We start from the raw sequence: 26,330 nt of genomic DNA, 5'->3' as shown, positions 1-26,330 counted from the left end.
GCAGCACCCAAACCACCTCCTGACCCCAAATCAGGACAATTTCCCCCGAATTTCTTTGGGATTTTCCCAAAATTTCCATCCGTTTTGGGATGTTTGGGATGATTTACCTGAGCCAGGTGACAATTTGGGACCCAAAAATTGGGATTTGGGACCCAAAAATTGGCATTTAGGACCTAAAAATTGGCATTTAGGACCCAAAAAATTGGGATTTGGGACCCAAAAATCGGGATTTGGGACCCAAAAATTGCAATTGGGACCCAAAAATTAGAATTTGGGACGCAAAAATTGGCATTTGGGACCCAAAAATTGGGATTTAGGATCCAAAAATTGGATTTAGGACCCAAAAATTGACATTTGGGACCCAAAAATTGACATTTAGGACTCAAAAATTGGCATTTAGGGCCCAAAAATGGCATTTAGGACCCAAAAATTGGCATTTAGGACCCAAAAATTGGAATTTGGGACCTAAAAATGGGGATTTGGGACCCAAAAATTGGCATTTGGGACACAAAAATTGGCATTTAGGATCCAAAAATTGGCATTTGGGACCCAAAAATCACCCTGAGGACCCAAAAATTGGGATTTAGGACCCAAAAATTGGGATTTAGGATCCAAAAATTGGGATTTGGGACCCAAAAATTGGCATTTGGGACCCAAAAATCACCATTTGGGACCCAAAAATTGGCATTTGGGACCCAAAATTGGGGTTTGGGAACCGAAAATTGGGGTTTGGGAGCCAAAAATTGGGGTTTGGAACCCAAAAATGGGGTTTGGGACCCAAAAATTGGGGTTTGGGACCCAAAAATTGGGGTTTGGAACCCAAAAATTGGGATTTGGGACCCAAAATTGGGGTTTGGAACCCAAAAATCATCCTGAGGACCCAAAAATTGGGATTTAGGATCCAAAATTGGGGTTTGGGACCCAAAAATTGGCATTTGGGAAACAAAAATTGGGATTTGGGACCCAAAATTGGGGTTTGGGACCCAAAAATCTCATTCAGGACCCAAAAATTGGGATTTAGGACCCAAAAATCACCCTGAGGACCCAAAAATTGGGATTTGGGACCAAAAATTGGCATTTGGGACCCAAAAATCACCCTGAGGACCCAAAAATTGGGATTTGGGACCCAAAAATTGGGATTTAGGACCCAAAAATTGGCAATTAGGACCCAAAAATCCCCCTGAGGACCCAAAAATTGGCATTTGGGAGCCAAAAATTGACATTTAGGACCCAAAAATTGGCATTTGGGACCCAAAAATTACATTTGGTACCCAAAAATCACCCTGAGGACCCAAAAATTGGCATTTAGGACCCAAAAATTGGAATTTAGGACCCAAAAATTGGCATTTGGGACCCAAAAATTACATTTGGGACTCAAAAATTGGGATTTGGGAGCCAAAAATTGGGATTTGGGACCCAAAAATTGGCATTTGGGACCCAAAAATTGGATTTAGGACCCAAAAATTGGCATTTAGGACCCAAAAATTGGGATTTAGGACCCAAAAATTGGCATTTAGGACCCAAAATTGGGATTTGGGACCCAAAAATTAGAATTTGGGACCCAAAAATGGCATTTGGGACCCAAAAATTGGAATTTAGGACCCAAAAATTGGGGTTTGGGACCCAAAAATTGGGATTTGGGACCCAAAAATTGGGATTTGGGAACCAAAAATTGGGATTTGGGAACAAAAAAATGGGATTTGGGACCCAAAATTGGGGTTTGGGACCCAAAATTGGGGTTTGGGAGCCAAAAATTGGGATTTGGGAATCAAAAATTGGGATTTGGGACCCAAAAATCAACCCAGAGATCCCAAAATTGGGGTTTGGGACCCAAAAATTGGGATTTGGGACCCAAAATTGGGGTTTGGAACCCAAAAATGGGGATTTGGGACCCAAAAATTGGGGTTTGGGACCCAAAAATTGGATTTAGGACCCAAAAATCACCCTGAGAACCCAAAAATGGGGATTTGGGACCCAAAAATTGGCATTTGGGACCCAAAAATTGGGATTTGGGACCCAAAAATTGGCATTTGGAACCCAAAAATTGGGATTTAGGACCCAAAAATTGGCATTTAGGACCCAAAAATCACCCTGAGGACCCAAAAATTGGAATTTAGGACCCAAAAATTGGAATTTGGCACCCAAAAATTGGGATTTGGGACCCAAAAATGGGATTTGGGACCCAAAAATTGGGATTTGGGACTCAAAAATCACCATTTGGGACCCAAAATTGGCATTTAGGATCCAAAAATTGGCATTTGGGACCCAAAAATTGACATTTAGGAACCAAAAATGGCATTTGGGACCCAAAAATTCAATTTTTAAGACCCAAAAATTGGCATTTGGGACCCAAAAATTGCATTTGGGATCTAAAAATCACCATTTAGGACCCAAAATTGGCATTTGGGACCCAAAAATGGGGATTTGGGACCCAAAAATTGGCATTTAGGACCCAAAAATTGGGATTTAGGACCCAAAAATTGGGATTTGGGACCCAAAAATTGGCATTTAGGACCAAAAAATTGGGATTTAGGACCCAAAATTGGGATTTAGGACCTAAAAATTGGCATTTGAGACCCAAAAATTGACATTTGGGACCCAAAAATTGGCATTTGGGACCCAAAAATTGGCATTTAGGACCCAAAAATTGGGATTTAGGACCCAAAAATTGGGATTTGGGACCCAAAAGTGGCATTTGGGACCCAAAAATTGGAATTTAGGACCCAAAAATTGGGATTTGGGACCCAAAATGTATTATTTATATTATTATATGTTTATTTATATGTATTTATATTTATTTATAGTTATTTTTATTTTAGTTTTATTTTTAATTTTATTTTTTTAATTTTTATTTTTATTTTTATTTCTATTTCTATTTTTATTTTTATTTCTATTTTTATTTTATTTTTATTTTTATTTTTATTTTTATTTTTATTTTTATTTTTATTTTTATTTTTATTTTAATTTTATTTTTATTTCTATTTTTATTTCTATTTTTCATCTATTTCTATCTATATTTATCTTCCGATTGATATTCAGATTTATTCCATTTATTCTATTTCTTTGTTATTATTATTATTATTATTATTGATAATAATAATAATAAAAATTAATTTCCACCCTAATTTCCCAGTAAATCCACTGAATATCAATCAAACTAATAATTTGATTGCATCATTGATTATTGATTATTGATTATTGATTATTGATTATTGATTATTGATTATTGATGGAGCAAATAGCCCAAATCACAACTCATCAATAACATTTATTGATTAACTCCATCAATAATTTAATTCCAACTCCATCAATACCATTTATTGATTATAACTCCATCAATTTAATTACAACTCCATCAATACAATTTATTGATTAACTGCATCAATAATATTTATTGATTATCACTCCATCAATTACATTAATTATAACTCCATCAATAATTTAATTACAACTCCATCAATGCCATTTATTGATTAACTCCATCAATAATGTTGATCACAACTCCATCAATACCATTTATTGATTAACTCCATCAATACCATTTGTGAATTCCAACTCCATCAATACCATTAATTATAACTCCATCAATGATATTTATTTATTATGATATTTATTGATTATAACTCTATCAATAGTATTTACTGATTTTAACTCCATCAATAACATTTATTGATTGACTCCATCAATAACATTAATTATAACTCCTTCAATAACATTTATTGATTATAACTCCATCAATAATATTTATTATAATGATATTTGTTGATTATAACTCCATCAATGACATTTATTGATCACAACTCCATCAATACCATTTATTGATTAACTCCATCGATAACATTAATTATAACTCCATTAATACCATTTATTGATCTCAACTCCATCAATAACACTTATTGATTAACTCCATCAATAATATTTATTGATTACAACTCTATCAGTAATATTTATTGATTATAACTCCATCAATAATATTTATTAATTCCAACTCCATCAATAACATTAATTATAACTATCAATAACATTTATTGATCACAACTCCATTGATAATATTTATTGATTAACTCCATCAATAACATTAATTATAACTCCATCAATACATTTATTGATTATAACTCATCAATACCATTTATTGATCACTCCATCAATACCATTTATTGATTAACTGCATCAATACCATTTATTAATTCCAACTCCATCAATAATATTTATTGATTATAACTGCATCGATATTTATTAATTATCATTCTGTCAATAACATTTATTGATCACAACTCCATCAATAATATTCATTAATTCCAACTCCATCAATAACATTTATTGATTAAAACTCCATCAATATTTATTAATTGTAACTCCATCAATAATTTATTGATCACAACTCCATCAATATCATTTATTGGTTATAACTCATCAATAACATTTATTGATTAACTCCATCAATACCATTTATTAATCACAACTCCATCAATAACGTTAATTATAACTCCATCAATGATATTTATTTATTATAATGATATTTATTGATTATAACTCCATCAATAATTTAATTATAACTCCATCAATAACATTTATTGATCATAACTCCACCAATAACATTAATTATAACTCCATCAATACCATTTATTGATTATAACTCATCAACATTTATTGATCTCAACTCCATCAATACCATTTATTGATTATAACTCCATCAGTAATATTTATTGATCGTAACTCCATCAATGATATTTATTTATTATAATGATATTTATTGATTATCACTTCATCAATAACATTTTTTGATCACAACTCCATCAATGGCATTTATTGATTATAACTCCATCAATATTTATTGATTCTAACTCCATCAATAATTTAATTATAACTCCACCAATAACATTTATTGATCATAACTCCACCAATAACATTAATTATAACTCCATCAATAACATTTATTGATCAGTCTATCAATAACAATGATTATAACTGCATCAATAATTTAATTCCAACTCCATCAATACCATTTATTGATTAACTCCATCAACAACATTTATTGATCACAACTCCACCAACACCATTTATGGATTTGCTCAATTCCCATTTTTCCAGGAGAATCCAGGAATTCCTGGCAGAGGAACAGTGCCAGACTCTGCTCTGGGGCAGCAGCAAGGTGAGCAAAAACCTCCTTTTTTCCTCTCATTATCAATTAATTAGTCATTAATTAGTTAATTTTTAATGGGGAAACAGCCTGCCTGAGGAGTTTGATGGATCCGGATGGGATTTGGGAATTATTTGGGAATTTCCTCGTGGAAAAGGTTGGGAATTTGGGGTTTCTAACCCTGGAGGTGTGCAGGGGATTCATTAATTCCTGGGTGGGAATTAATTCATTAACTCCTGGGTGGGAATTAATGAATTCCTGGGTGGGAATTAATGAATTCCTGGATGGGAATTATTCATGGATGGGAATTAATTAACTCCTGGATGGGAATTAATGAATTCCTGGATGGGAATTAATGAATTCCTGGATGGGAATTAATGCCTGGATGGGAATTAATTCCTGGATAAGAATTCCTGGATGGGAATTAATTCCTAGATGGGAATTAATTAATTTCTGGATAAAAATTCCTGGTTGGGAATTAATTAATTCATGGATGGGAATTAATTCCTGGATGGGAATTAATTAATTTCTGGATAAGAATTCCTGGATGGGAATGAATTAATTCCTATCTGGGATAAAAATTCCTGGATAAAAATTCCTGGATGGGAATTAATTAATTCCTGGATGGGAATTAATTCCTGGATAAAAATTCCTGGATGGGAATTAATTCCTGGATGGGAATTAATTAATTCCTGGATAGAAATTCCTGGATGGGAATTAATTAATTCCTATCTAGGATAAAAATTCCTGGATGGGAATAAATTCCTTAATGGGAATTCCTGGATGGGAATTAATTAATTCCTGGATAAGAATTCCTGGATAAAAAATCCTGAATGGACAATCCTGCAGGGAATTCCTGGATGGGAATTATTCATGGATGGGAATTAATTAATTCCTGGATGGAAATTAATTCCTGGATAAAAATTCCTGGATGGGAATTATTCCTGGATAACAGTTCCTGGATGGGAATTAATTAATTCCTGGATAAAAATTCCTGGATGGGAATTAATTAATTCCTATCTAGGATAAAAATTCCTGGATAAAAATTCCTGGATGGGAATCAATTAATTCCTGGATAGAAATTCCTGGATTGGAATTAATTAATTCCTGGATAAAAATTCCTGGATTGGAATTAATTAATTCCTATCTAGGATAAAAATTCCTGGATAAAAATTCCTGGATAAAAATTCCTGGATGAGAATGAATTAATTCCTGGATGGGAATTCCTGAATGGGAATTAATTCCTGGAGGGGAATTACTCCTGGATAAAAAATCCTGTAGGGAATTCCTGGGTGGGAATTATTCCTGGATGGCAATTAATTAATTAATTCCTGGATGGGAATCAATTCCTGAATAAAAATTCCTGGATGGGAATTATTCCTGAATGGGAATTAATTAATTCCTAGATGGGAATTAATTCCTGCAGGAAATTCCTGAATGGGAATGAATTACTGGATGGGAATTCTTGGATAAGAATTCCTGGATGGGAATTAATTAATTCCTATCTAGGATAAAAATTCCTGGATGGGAATTAATTCCTTAATGGGAATTCCTGGATGGGAATTAATTAATTCCTGGATAAGAATTCCTGGATAACAAATCCTGGATGGACAATCCTGCAGGGAATTCCTGGATGGGAATTATTCATGGATGGGAATTAATTAATTCCTGGATGGAAATTAATTCCTGGATAAAAATTCCTGGATGGGAATTATTCCTGGATAACAGTTCCTGGATGGGAATTAATTAATTCCTGGATAAAAATTCCTGGATGGGAATTAATTAATTCCTATCTAGGATAAAAATTCCTGGATAAAAATTCCTGGATGGGAATTAATTCCTGGATGGGAATTCCTGGATGGGAATTAATTAATTCCTGGAAGGGAATTAATTACTGGATGAGATTTAATTCCTGGCTGGGAATTAATTAATTCCTGGGTGGAAATCAATTCCTTGATAAAAATTCCTGGCTGGGAATTAATTAATTCCTGGATGAGAATTCCTGGATGGGAATTAATTAATTCCTATCCAGGATAAAAATTCCTGGATAGAAATTCCTGAATAAAAATTCCTGGATGGGAATTAATTAATTCCTGGATGAGAATTATTCATGGATGGGAATTAATTCCTAGATGGGAATTAATTAATTCCTGGATAAGAATTCCTGAATGGGAATTAATTAATTCCTATCTAGGATAAAAATTCCTGGATAGAAATTCCTGGATGGGAATTATTTCCTGGATAAAAATTCTTGGATAAAAATTCCTGGCTGGGAATGAATGAATTCCTGGCTAAAATCTCAGCATTTTCCAACCTGCAATTCCTGCTTTTGCTCCCAGCTGGAACTTGGAATTGTCCCCAATTTGGGATTGGAAATGTCCCCAAATTCCCTTTAATCCCATAAAAACCCCAAATCCCTCCTTCCCAAAAACCCCCAAAATCCCCCAAAACCCAACAATCCCAATTAGTGATCTCAGCTAACGAAGCAACTCCCAACCTTCCCATCGAGTGGAACATCAGAAATCCCCAAAAATCGGGAATTCTGGGCTTATTCTGGAATTTTCCTCTCGTTTTTCCCGTTTTCCCTGGAAAAAAATGAGATTTTCCTGGGAAAAAATGAGATTTTCCTGGAAAAAAATGAGAATTTCCTGGGAAAAAATGAGATTTTACTGGAAAAAAATGAGATTTTCCTGGAAAAAATGAGATTTTCCTGTTAAGAAAGAGATTTTCCTGGAAAAAAATGAGATTTTCCTGTAAAAAAATGAGATTTTCCTGGAAAAAAATGAGATTTTCCTGTTAAGAAGGAGATTTTCCTGGAAAAGGAGATTTTCCTGGAAAAGGAGATTTTCCTGTAAAAAAAGAGATTTTCCTGGAAAAAAAAGAGATTTTCCTGGGAAAAAATGAGATTTTACTGGAAAAAAATAAGATTTTCCTGTAAAAAATGAGATTTTCCTGTAAAAAATGAGATTTTCCTGGAAAAAAAATGAGATTTTCCTGGAAAAAATGAGATTTTCCTGCTAAAAAATGAGATTTTCCTGTAAAAAAATGAGATTTTCCTGTTAAAAAATGAGATTTTCCTGTAAAAAAATGAGATTTTCCTGCAAAAAATGAGATTTTCCTGCAAAAAATGAGATTTTCCTGTAAAAAAATGAGATTTTCCTGTAAAGAATGAGATTTTCCTGCAAAAAAATGAGATTTTCCTGTAAAAAATGAGATTTTCCTGTTAAAAAATGAGATTTTCCTGTAAAAAAATGAGATTTTCCTGCAAAAAAAAGAGATATTCCTGTAAAAAAATGAGATTTTCCTGTTAAAAAATGAGATTTTCCTGTAAAAAATCCCATTTCTCGCTGCTGGGAGAACTCAGGAATTCCTGAAAATTGAGATCCCTGAAGCTCTGTGCTTCTCGTGCTTTGGGAGGTGGAAATTTTGGAAATTTGGTGCATTTCGGGTGTGAAATCCCAAAAAAAATCTCAATTTTTGGGGAAAAATCTGCCTGGATTTCAGTGGCTGCAGTTCCGCCGTGCGGCCGGCAGAGGGCGCGCTGGGCTTCGATTTGAATATTATTTATTATTTCCATTTTAATGTTATTATTTCGATTTTAATCGTATTTATTTAGATTTTAATATTATGTATCATTTTTATTTTAATATTATTTATTATCTTGATTTGAATCCTATTTATTATTTAGATTTCAATATTATTTATTATTTTGATTTTAATCTTATTTGTTATTTGGATTTTAATATTATTTATTATTTTGATTTCAATATTCTTTATTATTTCCATGTTAATCTTTATTATTTCCATTTTAATCTTTATTATTTCCATTTTAATCTTATTTATCATTTTTATTTTAATATTTATTATTTTGATTTTAATATTATTTATTATTTAGATTTGAATATTATTTATTATTTGGATTTGAACATTATTTATTATTTAGATTTTAATCTTATTTATCATTTTATTTTAATATTATTTATTATTTCGATTTAAATATTATTTATTATTTTGATTTTAATCTTATTCATTATTTCCATTTTAATCTTATTTATTATCTTGATTTGAATCCTATTTATTATTTATATTTCAATATTATTTATTATTTTAATTTTAATATTATTTATTATTTTGATTTTAATCTTATTTATTATTTTGATTTTAATCTTATTTGTTATTTGGATTTCAATATTATTTATTATTTCTATTTTAATATTATTTATTATTTCCATTTTAATATTATTTATTATTTTGATTTTAATACTATTTATTATTTCCGTTTTAATATTATTTATTATTTAGATTTTAATATTTATTATTTTGATTTTAATATTATTTATTATCTGGATTTTAATATTTTTATTTTAATATTATTTGTTATTTGGATTTCAATATTATTTATTATTTCTATTTTAATATTATTTATTATTTTTATTTTAATACTATTTATTATTTCGATTTTAATATTATTTATTATTTAGATTAGAATATTATTTATTATTTCCATTTTAATTTTTTTAATTTTAATATTATTTATTTGGATTTCAATATTATTTATTATTTAGATTTGAATATTATTTATTATTTCCATTTTTAATATTATTATTTCTATTTTAATATTATTTATTATTTTGATTTTAATTTTATTTTATAATTTGATTTTAATTTTATTTATTATTTCGATTTTAATCTTATCATTTTGATTTTAATGTTATTTATTATTTTGATTTTAATATTATTTGTTATTTAGATTTCAATATTATTTATTATTTAGATTTTAATCTTATTTGTTATTTTGATTTTAATATTCTTTATTATTTCGATTTCAATATTATTATTTTGATTTTAATCTTATTTATTATTTCCATTTTAATATTATTTATTATTTATATTTTAATATTCTTTATCATTTCCATTTTAATATTATTTATAATTTCCATTTTAATATTCTTTATTATTTCGATTTCAATATTATTTATTATTTTGATTCTAATATTTTTATTATTTCGATTTTAATATTATTTATTATTTCCATTTGAATATAATTTATGATTTCGATTTCGATATTATTAATTATTTTAATTTCTTAATAATTTTAAAATGGAAATTCATTAATCAAAGATCTCTCAGGGCTTTAATTACAACCTAATCAGCTGGGAATCTCTGCAATCCCACCAGCAAAAGGCAGCAGGAATTCCCAACCCTGACATCCCCAAAAACCCCAAAATCACCCCAAAAACCCCAATTCCACCCCAAAATCAGCAATCCCCACCCCAAAACCCCAAAAATCACCCCAAAACCCCCAATTCCCACCCAAAATCACCCAAAAACCCCAATGCCACCCCAATTCCCACTCCAAAAACCCAAAAATCACCCCAAAATCACCAATTCCCACCCCAAAATCATCCCCAAAATCCCCAATTCCCATCCCAAAACACCAATCCCAACCTCAAAATCTCCCCAAAATCATCCCCAAAATCCCCAATTCTCACCCCAAAATCACCAATTCCCAACTCCAAAATCACCCAAAAACCCCATTTCCAACCCTAACATCACCCCAAAATCCCCAATTCCCGCCCCAAAATCTCCCCAAAATCACCCCAAATCCACAATTCGCACCCAAAATCTCCCCAAAATCATCCAAAAACCGAATTCCCACCCCAATTCCCACTCCAAAAACCCAAAAATCACCCCAAAATCACCAGTTCCCACCCCAAAATCTCCCCAAAATCACCCCAAAAATCCCCAATTCCCGCCCCAAATCACCACAATTCCCACCCCAAAAACCCAAAAATCACCCCAAAATCACCAATTCCCACCCCAAAATCACGCCAAAAACCCCAATTCCAACCCCAAAAGCACCCCAAATCCCCAATTCCCACCCCAAAAACCCCAAATTCCCACCCCAAATCACCCCAAAAACCCCCAATTCCCACCCCAAAACCCCAATTCCCACCCCAAAACCACCCCAAACCCCAATTCCCACGCCAAAATCACCCCAAAATCACCCAAAACCCCCAATCCCCACCCCAATCCCACCCCAAAACCCAAAATCACCCCAAAATCACCAATTCCCACCCAAAATCACCCCAAAAACCCCAAGCCCAAGCCCAAAATCACCCCAAAACCCCAATTCCCACCCAAAATCACCCCAAAACCCCAATTCCCACCCCAAAATCCCCAATTTCCACCGCAAAACCGCCAATTCCCAACTCCAAAATCACCCATAAAACCCCATTTCCAACCCTAACATCACCCGAAAATCCCAATTCCCACCCCAAAAACCCCAAAATCACCCCAAGATCCAAAATCACCCCAAAAACCCCATTCCCACACCAATTCCCACCCCAAAACCCCAATTCCCACCCCAAAATCACCCCAATTCCCACCCCAAAATCCCCAATTCCCACCCCAAAATCTCCCCAAAATCACCCAAAAACCCCAATTCCCCACCCAAAATGACCCCAAAAACCCCAAAATCATCCCAAAAACCCCAAATTCCCCCCCAAAATCACCCCAAAACCACCCAAAAACATCAAAATCACCCCAAAACCCCAATTCCAACTCCAAAATCACCCCAATTCCCACCCCAAAAACTCCAATTCCCACCTAAAATCACCCCAAACCCCCAATTCCCACCCAAAATCCCCAGTACCCACCCCAAAATCACTAATTTCCACCCCAAAGTCACCCAAAAACCTCAATTCTCACCCCAAAATCACCAATTCCCACCCCAAAATCACCCCAAAAACCCCAATTCCCACCCCAAAATCTCCCAAAATCCCAATTCCCACCCCAAAATAACCCTAAAACCCCAATTCCCACCCCAAAATCACCTAAAAACCCCAATTCCAACCCCAAAATCACCCCAAAATCACCCAAAACCCCAATTCCCACCCAAAATCACCCCAATTCCCCCCCAAAATCACCCCAAAACACCAATTCCCACCCCAAAACCACCCCAAAAACCCCAATTCCCACCCAAAACCCCAATTTCCACCCCAAAATCTCCCCAATTCACCCCAAAACCCCAATTCCCACCTAAAATCACCCCAAAAACCCCAAAATCACCCAAAAACCCCAATGCCACCCCAATTCCCACTCCAAAAACCCCAAAATCACCCCAAAATCACCAATTCCCACCCCAAAATCACCCAAAAACCCCAATTCCCACCTCAAAATCTCCCAAAATCCCAATTCCCACCCCAAAATCTCCCCAAAATCACCCTAAAACCCCAATTCCCACCCCAAAATCACCCCAATTCCCACCCCAAATCCCCAATTCCCACCCCAAAATCACCCCAAAATCACCCAAAAACCCAATTCCCACCCCAATCCCACCCCAAAAACCCCAAAATCACCCCAATTCCCACTCCAAAAACCCCAAAATCCCCAATTCCCACCCAAAATCACCCCAATTCCCACCCCAAAAACCCCAATTCCCACCCCAAAATCCCCAATCCCAACCCCAAAATCACCCAAAAACCCCATTTCCCACCCCAAATCCCAAATCCCCGCTCTGTCCCTCCAGCTGCACATTCCCCACATTCCAGTCAGACTCTGCAGACATTCCTGAGCTCTGAGATAATTCAGAAATAAATTCCTTTGTGCAAATCCTCTGCTGGAAATTCCTCTCTGTGCCTAAATAAGGAATTCTTGGTTCAGGCAGCACTTTGGGATCTTCCAGCTGCAAAATATTTATGAAATATTTATGAAATATTCATGAAATATTTATAAAATATTTATCAAATAGTTATCAAATATTTATCAAATATTTATCAAATATTTATCAAATATTTATCAAATATTTATCAAATATTTATCAAATATTTTTATTTTTTCCGAAATTCCTCTCCGTGCCTAAATAAGGAATTCTTGGTTCAGGCAGGAGTTTGGGATCTTCCAGTTACAAAATATTTATCAAATATTTATCAAATATTTATAAAATATTTGTCAAATAATTATAAAATATTTATCAAATATTTATCAAATATTTATCAAATATTTATCGATTATTTATCAAATATTTATCAAATATTTTTATTTTTTCCAAAATTCCTCTCAGTGTCTAAATAAGGAATTCTTGATTCAGGCAGCACTTTGGGATCTTCCAGCTGCAAAATATTTATGAAATATTTATGAAATATTCATGAAATATTTATCAAATATTTATCAAATAGTTATCAAATATTTATCAAATATTTATCAAATATTTATCAAATATTTATAAAATATTTTTATTTTTTTCGAAATTCCTCTCTGTGTCTAAATAAGGAATTCTTGGTTCAGCAGCAGTTTGGGATCCTCCAGCTGCAAAATATTTATCAAATATTTATCAAATATTTATAAAATATTTTTATTTTTTTCGAAATTCCTCTCAGTGCCTAAATAAGGAATTCTTGGTTCAGCAGCAGTTTGGGATCTTCCAGCTGCAAAATATTTATAAAATGTTTATAAAATATTTATCAAATATTTATCAAATATTTATAAAATATTTATCAAATATTTATCAAATATTTATCAAATATTTATCAAATATTTTTATTTTTTCCGAAATTCCTCTCTGTGTCTAAATAAGGAATTCTTGGTTCAGCAGCAGTTTGGGATCTTCCAGCTGCAAAATATTTATCAAATATTTGTGAAATATTTATCAAATAATTATAAAATATTTATCGAATATTTATTAAATATTTATCAAATATTTATCAAATATTTATCAATTATTTATAAAAGATTTATAAAATATTTTTATTTTTTCCGAAATTCCTCTCTGTGCCTAAATAAGGAATTCTTGGTTCAGCAGCAGTTTGGGATCTTCCAGCTGCAAAATATTTATCAAATATTTATCAAATATTTATCAAATATTTATAAAATATTTATCGATTATTTATCAAATAGTTATCAAATATTTATCAAATATTTATCAAATATTTATCAAAATATTTATAAAATATTTTTATTTTTTCGAAACTCTCTGTGTCTAAATAAGGAATTCTTGGTTCAGCAGCACTTTGGGATCTTCCAGCTGCAAAATATTTATCAAATATTTATCAATTATTTATAAAAGATTTATAAAATATTTTTATTTTTTCCGAAATTCCTCTCTGTGCCTAAATAAGGAAATATTGGTTCAGCAGGAGTTTGGGATCTTCCAGCTGCAAAATATTTATCAAATATTTATCAAATATTTACAAAATATTTATCAAATATTTACAAAATATTTATCAAATATTTATCAAATATTTATCAATTATTTATAAAATATTTATAAAATATTTTTATTTTTTCTGAAATTCCTCTCTGTGCCTAAATAAGGAATTCTTGGTTCAGGCAGGAGTTTGGGATCTTCCAGTTTGAGATTTGTAAAATATTTTTATTTTTTCTGGAATTCCTCTCCATGTCTAAATAAGGATCTGTTGGTTCAGCAGCACTTTGGGATTTTCCAGTTTGGGATTTGTAAAATGTTTTTATTTTTTCCAAAATTCCTCTCAGTGTCTAAATAAGGTGTTCTTGTTCCAGCAGCACTTTGGGATTTGTAAAATATTTTTATTTTTTCCGAAATTCCTCTCACTGTCTAAATAAGGATCTGTTGCTCCAGCAGCACTTCCCAGGAATTCTGTGGTTCCAACTTTGGGATTTCAGGAACTGTGTAATTCCAGCTGTGAGATTCCAGGAACTTTGGGATCCCAGGAGCTTTAGGGTTCCAGTAATTGTGTAATTCCAGCTTTGGGATTTCAGGAATTGTGTAATTCCAGCTGTGGGACCCTGGAATTTGTGGGATTCCAGCTTTCGGATTCCAGGAATTGCGTGATTGCAGCTGTGGGATCCAAGGAATTTGTGGGATTTGAGCTTTGGGATCCCAGGAATTGTGGGATTCCAGCTTTGGGATTTCAGGAACTGTGTCATTCCAGCTGTGGGACTCTGGGATCTTTGGGATTTTGGGAATTGTGTGATTCCAGCTTTGGGATCTCCGAAGCTTTGGGATTCTGGGAATTGTGTAATTCCAGCTTTGGGATCTCAGGAACTTTGGGATCCCAGGAATTGTGGGATTCCAGCTTTGGGATTTCCGGAATTGTGGGATTTGAGCTGTAGGATTTCAGGAATTGTGGGATTCCAGCTGTGGGACCTCAGGAACTGTGTGATTCCAGGAATTATGGGATTCCAGCTTTGGGATCCCAGGGATTGTTTGATTCCAGCTGTGGGATCCCAGGAGCTTTGGGACCCCAGGAACTGTGTGGTTCCACCTTTGGGATTTTGGGAATTGTGGGATTCCAGTTTTGGGATCTCAGGAGCTTTGGGATCCAAAGAATGGTGTAATTCCAGCTTTGGGATATCAGGAATTGTGTAATTCCAGCTTTGGGATCTCAGGACTTTTGGGATCCAAGGAATTGGGGGATTCTGGGATCTTTGGGATCCCAGGAATTGTGGGATTTGAGCTTTGGGATCCCAGGAATTGTTTGATTCCAGCTGTGGGACCTCAATGACTTTGGGATTCCAGGAATTGTGGGATTCCAGCTTTGGGATCTTAGGAACTGTGTCATTCCAGCTGTGGGACTCTGGGATCTTTGGGATCCAAGGAATTGTGTAATTCCAGCTGTGAGATCCCAGGACTTTTGGGATCCAAGGAATTGTGGGATTCCAATTTTGGGATCTCAGAAACTGTGTAATTCCAGCTTTGGGATCCTGAAAATTGTGTGGTTCCAGCTTTGGGATTTTGGGAATTGTGGGATTCCAGCTTTGGGATCTTGGGAGCTTTGGGATCCAAAGAATTGTATAATTCCAGCTTTGGGATCCCAGGAATTGTGGGATTTGAGCTTTGGGATCCCAGGAATTGTTTGATTCCAGCTGTGGGACCTCAATGACTTTGGGATCCTGGGAATTGTGGGATTCCAGCTTTGGGATCCTGGGAATTGTGTGATCCCAGAAATGGTGTAATTCCAGCTTTGGGATCCCAGGAATTATGGGATTCCAGCTTTGGGATCTCAGGAACTTTGGGATCCCAGGAATTGTGGCATTTGAGCTTTGGGATCATGGGAATTGTGTAGTTCTGGCTGTGGGACCCTGGAATTTGTGGGATTCCAGCTTTGGGATTCCAGGAATTGCATGATTGCAGCTGTGGGATCCAAGGAATTTGTGGGATTTGAGCTTTGGGATCCCAGGAATTGTGGGATTCCAGCTTTGGGATCTCAGGAACTGTGTAATTCCAGCTGTGGGATCTCAGGAACTTTGGGATTCTGGGAATCGTGGGATTCCAGCTTTGGGATCTCAGGAATTGTGTAATTCCAGCTGTGGGATCTCAGGAACTGTGTCATTCCAGCTTTGGGATCCCAGGACTTTTGGGATCCAAGGAATTATGGGATTCCAGCTTTGGGATCTCAGGAACTGTGTCATTCCAGCTGTGGGACTCTGGGATCTTTGGGATCCAAGGAATTGTGTAGTTCCAGCTTTGGGATCTCAGGAACTTTGGGATTCCAGGAATTGTGTAATTCCAACTTTGGGATTTCAGGAATTGTATAATTCCAACTTTGGGATTTCAGGACTTTTGGGATCCAAGGAATTGTGGGATTTGAGCTTTGGGATCCTGGGAATTGTTTTATTCCAACTGAGGGATTTCAGGAATTGTGTAATTCCACCTTTGGGATTTCAGGAACTGTGTAATTCCAGCTGTGGGATCCCAGGAACTTTGGGATTTCAGGAACTTTGGGATTCCAGCTGTGAGATTTCAGGACTTTTGGGATCTCAGGAATTGTAATTCCAGCTGTGGGATCCTGGAAATTGTGGGATTCCAGCTTTGGGATTCCAGAAACTGTCCTTAAAACATCCTGAAATAATCCTAAAAAAAATCCTAAAAAAACAAAAAAAAATTCTTTTAAAAATCCTAAATCCTAAAAAAATCCTAACAAAGAAAATCTTTCAAAAATCCTAAAAAATCACAAAAAATCCTTTAAAAAATTGTAAAAAATCCTAAAAAAATTCTTTAAAAAATCCTAAAAAAATCCTAAAAATTCTTTTAAAAATCCTAAAAACATCCTAAAAAAGAAATTCTTTAAAAAATCCTAAAAAAATCCTAAAAAAGAAATTCTTTAAAAAATCCTAAAAAAAATCCTAAAAAAAAATTCTTTTAAAAATCCTAAATCCTAAAAATAATCCTAAAAAAGAAATTCTTTCAAAAATCCTAAAATAATTCTTTAAAAATCCTAAAAAAATCCTAAAAAAATTCTTTTAAAAATCCTAAATCCTAAAAAAATCCTAAAAAGAAATTCTTTCAAAAATCCTAAAAAATAATTCTTTAAAAAAATCCTAAAAAAAAAATTCTTTTAAAATCCTAAATCCTAAAAAATAATCCTAACAAAGAAATTCTTTAAAAAATCCTAAAAAATAATTCTTTAAAAAATCGAAAAAAAACCTAAAAAATTCTTTTAAAAATCCTAAATCCTAAAAAAATCCTAACAAAGAAATTCTTTAAAAAATCCTAAAAAACCCTAAAAATCTAAAAAACCTAAAAATCCTAAAACCTAAAAAACCATAAAAACCCTAAAAAATCCTAAAAAACCCTAAAAATCCTTAAAACCTAAAAATCCTAAAAAAACCTAAAAAATCTAAAACCCTTAAAAAACCCTAAAAAATCCTTAAAAAACCCTAAAAAATCCTAAAAAAAACCTTAAAAATCCTAAAAAAAAAGCCAAATCTCTCTGTTTTCCCTCTCTCTCTCTTTCTCCCACCCCAGACCAGCCGATTCCCTACAAACAACCCCATAAATCACCCCAAACCTGACCCCAAACCCAAATCCCACCCTTTCCCAGCAGGGCAAATCCCCATTTTTAGCCCTGAGCTCATTTCCTGCCAAAAACTCCGACAAAAGGAGTTTCTCTTCCTCCCTGCTGATCCCAAACCCCAAAGCCTCACATGACTCTGTGTCATTGCTGTTCCAAAAAACCTAAAAAAACCCCAAAAAAACCCAAAAAAACCCAAAAAACCCCAAAAAAACCCCCCAAAAACCCCAAAAAACCCAAAAAAACCCCAAAAAAACCCCAACAAACCCCAAAAAAACCCAAAAAAACCCAAAAAAACCCAAAAAACCCCAAAAAAACCCAAAAAACCCCAAAAACCCAAAACCCAAAAAAACCCAAAAACCCCAAAAAAACCCCAAAAAACCCAAAAACCCCAAAAAACCCCAAATAATCCCAAAAACCCCAAAAGTCCCAAAAAACCCCAAAAACCCCAAAAAAAACCCCAAAAACCCAAAACTCCCAAGTCTCTCCAAACCCCAAATCACCCCAAAAACCCCAAAACCCCAAAAAATCCCAAAGATCCCCAAATCCCTCCAAACCCCAAAAAACCCCAAAAACCCCAAAAACCCCAAAAAACCCCAAAAACCCACATAACCTCCAAAACCCAAAAAACCCCAAATTCACCCCAAATCCCAAATAATCCCAAAAACCCCAAAAACCCCAAAAAAACCCCAAAAAACCAAAAAAGCAAAAAACCCCAAAAACCCAAAAAAACCCAAAAAACCCCAAAAAACCCAAAACCCCCAAAAACCAAAAAAACTCCAAAAAACTCCCAAAAACCCCAAAACCCCCAAAAACCCAAAAAACCCCAAAAAAACCAAAAAAACCCCAAAAACCCCCAAAAAACCCAAAAAACCCCAAAACCCCCAAACCCCCAAAACCCCAAAAAACCCCCAAAAAACCCCAAAAACCAAAAACAAAAACCCCAAAAAAACCCCAAAAAAACCCAAAAAACCCAAAAAAAACCCCAAAAAACCCCCCAAAACCCCAAAAAACCCCAAAAAAACCCAAAAAACTCGTGCAGGTCACGAGGGGAGAGGGAAGTGAGGAATGAGGGAGAGGAGGCAGCAGGGTGGGGATGCTGGGATGAGGTTTGGCTGCTGAAATCCAGGGATTTGGGCAGTTTGGGATGAGGTTTGGCTGCTGGGGATGATTTTTGGGAATGAGGTGACTTTGTCCCCAAGTGTTGTCACCCTCTGGAGGTGCAACAGGAACAAAACCAGAGGGCAAAGTGGCATTTTCTAGGATTGTTGTGACGATTAAAACAAGTGCAGAGCAGTCAGCAGGCTGTGAATCCCGGGATTCAGCCAGTTTGGGATGAGGTTTGGCTGCTGAAATCCAGGGATTTGGGCAGTTTGGGATGAGGTTTTGCTGCTGGGGATGATTTTTGGGAATGAGGTGACAACAAAGTCACCCTCTGGAGCTCTGGCAGGAATTAAAATGAGGGCAAAGTGGCATTTTTTGGGATTGTTTTAGTGGTCAAAACAAGTGCAGAGGAGTCAGCAGACTCTCAATCCATGGATTTGGGCAGTTTGGGATGAGGTTTGGCTGCTGGGGATGATTTTGGGAATGAGGTGACTTTGTCCCCAAGCTGTTGTCACCCTCTGGAGCTCTGGCAGGAGTAAAACTGAGAGCAAAGTGACCTTTGATGGTTAAACAAGTGCAGAGGAGTCACTGGGCTCTGAATTAACAGATTCAGCCAGTTTGGGATGAAGTTTTGCTGCTGGGGATGATTTTTGGGAAGAGGTGACTTTGCTGTCACCTTCTGGAGTTCCAGCAGGAATAAAAACTGAGAGCAAAGTGGCTTTTTCTAGGATTATTGTGATGATTGAAACAAGTGCAGAGGAACCATGAGACTGCTGAATCTGTGTCCTCATCCTATTTGGGATGAGGTTTTACTGCTGAATCCAGGGATTCAGGTAACTTTGGGATGAGGTTTGGCTGCTGGGGATGATTTTTGGGAATGAGGTGACATCGCTGTCACCCTCTGGAGCTCTGGCAGGAGTAAAACTGAGGGCAAAGTGGCATTTTCTAGGATTGTTGTGATGATTAAAACGAGTGCAGAGGAGTCATGAGACTGTGAATCCAGGGATTTGGTCCAATTTGGGATGAGGTTTGGCTGCTGGGGACGATTTTGGGAATGAGGTGACTTTGCTGTCACCCTCTGGAGTTCCAGCAGGAGTAACACTGATGGCAAAGTGACATTTTTTGTGTTGTTGTGACAATTAAAACTCGTGCAGAGGAGTCATGAGACTCTGAATCCATGGATTTGGGCAGTTTGGGATGAGATTTTGCTGCTGAATCCAGGGATTTGACCCAATTTGGGATGAGGTTTTGCTGCTGGGGATGATTTTTGGGAAGAGGTGACTTTGTCCCCAAGCTGTTGTCACCCTCTGGAGCTCTGGCAGGAGTAGAACTGAGAGCAAAGTGACCTTTGGTGGTGAAACAAGTGCAGAGGAGTCATGAGACTCTGAATCCATGGATTTGACCCAATTTGGGACGAGGTTTGGCTGCTGGGGACGATTTTTGGGAATGGGATGACAACAAAGTCACCCTCTGGAGCTCTGGCAGGAATTAAAATGAGGGCAAAGTGGCATTTTTTGGGATTGTTGTGATGATTAAAACAAGTGCAGAGGAGTCAGCAGGCTGTGAATCCATGGATTCAGCACACTTTGGGATGAGGTTTGGCTGCTGGGGATGATTTTTGGGAATAGGGTGACTTTGTTGTGACCCTCTGGAGCTCTGGCAGGAGTAAAACTGATGGCAAAGTGGCATTTTCTAGGATTGTTGTGACGATTAAAACAAGTGCAGAGGAGTCATGAGACTCTGAATTAATGGATTCAGCACACTTTGGGATGAGGTTTTGCTGCTGGGGATGATTTTTGGGAATGAGGTGACAACAAAGTCACCCTCTGCAGCTCTGGCAGGAATTAAACTGAGAGCAAAGTGGCATTTTTTGGGATTGTTTTAGTGGTCAAAACAAGTGCAGAGGAGTCATGAGACTCTGAATCCATGGATTTGGCCCAATTTGGGATGAGGTTTGGCTGCTGGGGATGATTTTTGGGAATGAGGTGACTTTGTTGTCACCCCCTGGAGCTCTGGCAGGAGTAAAACTGATGGCAAAGTGGCATTTTCTAGGATTCTTTTGGTGGTTAAACAAGTGCAGAGGAGTCATGAGACTCTAAATCCATGGATTTGGCCAGTTTGGGATGAGGTTTGGCTGCTGGAGATGATTTTTGGGAAGAGGTGACTTTGTCCCCAAGCTGTTGTCACCCTCTGGAGCTCTGGCAGGAGTAGAACTGAGAGCAAAGTGACCTTTGGTGGTGAAACAAGTGCAGAGGAGTCACGAGACTCTGAATTAATGGATTTGGCCCAATTTGGGATGAGGTTTTGCTGATGAATCCATGGATTTGGCCAGTTTGGGATGAGGTTTAGCTGCTGGAGATGATTTTTGGGAATGAGTGACTTGGTTGTGACCCTCTGGAGGTCTGGCAGGAGTAAAACCAGAGGGCAAAGTGGCATTTTCTAGGATTGTTGTGATGATTAAAACAAGTGCAGAGGAGTCAGCAGGCTGTGAATCCATGGATTTGGCCAGTTTGGGATGAGGTTTTGCTGCTGAATCCAGGGATTCAGCTAACTTTGGGATGAGGTTTTGCTGCTGGAGATGATTTTTGGGAATGAGGTGACAACAAAGTCACCCTCTGCAGCTCTGGCAGGAATTAAACTGAGGGCAAAGTGGCATTTTTTGGGGTTGTTGTGATGATTAAAACAAGTGCAGAGGAGTCATGAGACTCTCAATCCAGGGATTTGGCCAGTTTGGGATGAGGTTTTGCTGCTGGGGATGATTTTGGGAATGAGGTGACTTTGTTGTCACCCTCTGGAGCTGCAGCAGGAGTAAAACTGAGTGCAAAGTGGCACTTTCTAGGATTGTTTTGGTGGTTAAACAAGTGCAGAGGAGTCATGAGACTCTGGATCCAGGGATTTGGGCAGTTTGGGATGAGGTTTGGCTGCTGGGGATGATTTTTGGGAATGAGGTGACAACAAAGTCACCCTCTGCAGCTCTGGCAGGAATTAAAATGAGGGCAAAGTGGCATTTTTTGGGGTTGTTGTGATGATTAAAACAAGTGCAGAGGAGCCATGAGACTCTGAATCCGTGGATTCAGACAGTTTGGGATGAGGTTTGGCTGCTGAATCCAGGGATTCAGCTAACTTTGGGATGAGGTTTGGCTGCTGGGGATGATTTTTGGGAATGAGGTGACTTTGTTGTCACCCTCTGGAGTTCCAGCAGGAGTAAAACTGAGTGCAAAGTGGCATTTTCTAGGATTGTTGTGACGATTGAAACTCGTGCAGAGGAGTCATGAGACTCTGAATTAATGGATTCAGCACACTTTGGGATGAGGTTTGGCTGCTGGGGACGATTTTTGGGAATGAGGTGACATCGCTGTCACCCACTGGAGGTGCAGCAGGAATTAAACTAATGACAAAGTGGCATTTTTTGGGGTTGTTGTGACAATTAAAAGTGCAGAGGAGTCAGCAGGCTGTGAATCCAGGGATTTGGGCAGTTTGGGATGAGGTTTTGCTGCTGGGGATGATTTTTGGGAATGAGGTGACTTCGCTGTCACCCTCTGGAGCTCTGGCAGGAATAAAACTGAGTGCAAAGTGACCTTTGCTTGGATTGTTTTAGTGGTCAAAACAAGTGCAGAGGAGTCATGAGACTCTGAATCCATGGATTTGGCCAGTTTGGGATGAGGTTTGGCTGCTGGGGATGATTTTTGGGAAGAGGTGGCTTTGTCCCCGAGTATTGTCACCCTCTGGAGCTCTGGCAGGAGTAAAACTGAGAGCAAAGTGACCTTTGGTGGTGAAACAAGTGCAGAGGAGTCATGAGACTGTGAATCCAGGGATTTGACCCAATTTGGGATGAGGTTTTGCTGCTGGGGACAATTTCTGGGCAGAGGTGACATCGCTGTGACCCTCTGGAGCTCTGGCAGGAATAAAACTAATGACAAAGTGGCATTTTTTGGGTTGTTGTGACAATTAAAAGTAGTGCAGAGGAGTCATGAGACTCTGAATCCATGGATTTGACCCAATTTGGGACGAGGTTTGGCTGCTGGGGACAATTCCTGGGCAGGGTGACATCGCTGTCACCGTGCAGCTGCAGCAGGAGTAGCACCAATGGCAAAGTGACATTTTCTAGGATTGTTGTGACGATTAAAACAAGTGCAGAGGAGTCATGAGACTGTGAATCCATGGATTTGGGCAGTTTGGGATGAGGTTTTGCTGCTGGGGATGATTTTTGGGAATGAGGTGACTTTGTCCCCGAGTGTTGTCACCCCCTGGAGCTCTGGCAGGAGTAAAACTGAGAGCAAAGTGACCTTTGGTGGTGAAACAAGTGCAGAGGAGTCATGAGACTGTGAATCCATGGATTTGACCCAATTTGGGATGAGGTTTGGCTGCTGGGGATGATTTTTGGGAATGAGGTGACTTTGTTGTCACCCTCTGGAGCTCTGGCAGGAATAACACTAATGACAAAGTGGCATTTTTTGGGGTTGTTGTGACAGTTAAAACAGGTGCAGAGGAGTCATGAGACTCTGAATCCTTGGATTTGACCCAATTTGGGACGAGGTTTGGCTGCTGGGGACGATTTTTGGGAATGAGGTGACTTTGTTGTCACCCCCTGGAGCTGCAGCAGGAGTAAAACTGAGTGCAAAATGGCATTTTCTAGGATTGTTGTGACGATTGAAACACGTGCAGAGGAGTCATGAGACTCTGAATTAATGGATTCAGCACACTTTGGGATGAGGTTTGGCTGCTGGGGACGATTTTTGGGAATGAGGTGACATCGCTGTCACCCACTGGAGGTGCAGCAGGAATTAAACTAATGACAAAGTGGCATTTTTTGGGGTTGTTGTGACAATTAAAAGTGCAGAGGAGTCAGCAGGCTGTGAATCCAGGGATTTGGGCAGTTTGGGATGAGGTTTTGCTGCTGGGGATGATTTTTGGGAATGAGGTGACATCGCTGTCACCCTCTGGTTCTCTGGCAGGAGTTAAACTGAGAGCAAAGTGACCTTTGCTTGGATTGTTTTAGTGGTTAAACAAGTGCAGAGGGGTCAGCAGACTCTGAATCCAGGGATTTGGCCAGTTTGGGATGAGGTTTTGCTGCTGGGGATGATTTTTGGGAATGGGGTGACTTTGTCCCCAAGCTGTTGTCACCCTCTGGAGCTCTGGCAGGAATAAAACTGAGAGCAAAGTGACCTTTGGTGGTTAAAGAAGTGCAGAGGAGTCATGAGATTGAATTAATGGATTCAGCACACTTTGGGATGAGGTTTGGCTGCTGGGGATGATTTTTGGGAATAGGGTGACATCGCTGTCACCCTCTGGATCTCTGGCAGGAGTAAAACTAATGACAAAGTGGCATTTTTTGGGTTGTTGTGACAATTAAAAGTAGTGCAGAGGAGTCATGAGACTGAATACAGGGATTTGGGCAGTTTGGGAGGAGGTTTGGCTGCTGAATCCATGGATTTGACCCAATTTGGGAGGAGGTTTGGCTGCTGGGGACAATCCCTGGGCATGGTGACATCGCTGTCACCCTGCAGCTGCAGCAGGAGTAAAACTAATGACAAAGTGGCATTTTTTGGGTTGTTGTGACAATTAAAAGTAGTGCAGAGGAGTCATGAGACTGAATACAGGGATTTGGGCAGTTTGGGAGGAGGTTTGGCTGCTGAATCCATGGATTTGACCCAATTTGGGAGGAGGTTTGGCTGCTGGGGACAATCCCTGGGCATGGTGACATCGCTGTCACCCTGCAGCTGCAGCAGGAGTAAAACTAATGACAAAGTGGCATTTTTTGGGTTGTTGTGACAATTAAAAGTAGTGCAGAGGAGTCATGAGACTCTGAATCCATGGATTTGGCCAATTTGGGATGAGGTTTTGCTGCTGAATCCATGGATTTGTCCCAATTTGGGACGAGGTTTGGCTGCTGGGGACAATCCCTGGACATGGTGACATCGCTGTCACCCTGCAGCCACAGCAGGAACACAACCCAGCTGACAGTCCCAGGGCTGGCTGTGGCTGCAGGAGGGACAGCTGAGGTCACCCATGTGACATCTGTGCCCCAAAAGGTCACCCAGGGGGTGGCACTGAGCTGTCCCCAAGTGCCACGTGTCCCTTTGTGACCGTCCCAGAGCTGGGAATTGATCCCAAATGGGGTGATTTTGGGGTTTTGATTCTTTGCTGTGGGTGAAGCTTTTGATTTAGGGAAAGGATTTTCCCTTGGGTGGCAGTGGGGTGGGAATTGGGGAATCTGAAAAAATCCCAAAAAAATCCCCCAAAAAAATCCCCAAAAAAATCTCATTAAAAATCCCCAAAATATCCCCAAAAAATAAAGAAAAAAATCCCCCCAAAATAAAGAAAAAAATCCCCCAAAATCCCCCAAAATATCCAAAACATTCCCTCCCCCCAAAAAAATCCCCAAAATTCCCCAAAAAATCCCATTAAAAATCCCCCTAAAAATAAAGAAAAAATCCCCCAAAATCCCCCAAAATATCCAAAACATTCCCCTCCCCCAAAATCCCAAAAAATTCCCCAAAAATCCCCCAAAAAATTCCCCCAAAAATCCCCAAAATTTCCAAAAATCCCAAAAATCCCCAAAAATCTCCCAAAAATAAAATAAAAAAATCCCCAAGAAATCCCAAAAATTCCCCAAGAAATCCCAAAAAAATCCCCCAAAATTCCCCAAAAATAAAAAAAAAAACCCAAAATAATAAAAACCCCCAAAAATTCCTCAAGAATAGGAAAAAAAAATCCCCAAGAAATCAAAAAACAAATCCCCCCCAAAAAATCCCAAAAACCCCCAAGAAATCCCCAAAATCCCACCCAAAAATCCCCCCCAAAAATCCCCTCAAAATTAAAAAAATCCCCCAAAATCACCAAAAATCAAAAGAAATCCCAAAAAAAAAACAAAAAATCCCCCAAAATTAATTTTAAAATTCCTCAAAAATAATTTTTAAAATTCCCCAAAAATAATTTTAAAATCCCCAAAATAATTTTTAAAAATCCCAAAAATCACCAAAAAAATCCTCAAGAATAAAAAAAAAAAATCCCCAAGAAATCCCAAAAAAATCCCCACAAAAAATCCCAAAAAAGATCCACTGTGGAATTGCTGGGATGTGGGATTGGGAGGGATTTGGGATCCCAGGGTGGATCCATTTCAAATGAAATTAAATGAATGGAAAATACTTCATTCCAGCTGAGATCCAGCAGTGCATCCTCCACCCCAAACCATCACCCCAAACACAGAGCAACCTAATCCTGCTGGAAAAGGAGGATTTTGCAGGAAAAGGAGGATTTTGCAGGAAAAGGAGGATAATGCAGGAAAAGGAGGAATCTGCAGGAAAATGAGG

At 37.3% G+C, this 26,330-nt stretch overlaps 1 protein-coding gene across 1 annotated transcript in view; it reads left to right on the top strand.

The window, feature by feature from the left end:
• The first annotated feature begins 5,073 nt into the window (after window positions 1-5,073).
• LOC146426169 (guanine nucleotide-binding protein G(I)/G(S)/G(O) subunit gamma-7) overlaps window positions 5,074-26,330 on the top strand; it is a 41,741-nt gene continuing 20,484 nt past the window's right edge. The window contains exon 1 of the mRNA XM_085040371.1: window positions 5,074-5,152. The gene's annotated coding sequence lies outside the window, so the exon portion shown is untranslated. The remainder of the gene's footprint in view (window positions 5,153-26,330) is intronic.

The sequence above is a fragment of the Lichenostomus cassidix genome, chromosome 28 (genome assembly GCF_008360975.1).
Source record: "Lichenostomus cassidix isolate B80296 chromosome 28, HeHo_3.0, whole genome shotgun sequence".
NCBI lineage: Eukaryota > Metazoa > Chordata > Aves > Passeriformes > Meliphagidae > Lichenostomus > Lichenostomus cassidix.
Note: the sequence above shows the minus strand (reverse complement) of the source record. Positions and strands in the feature narration are given on the sequence as shown.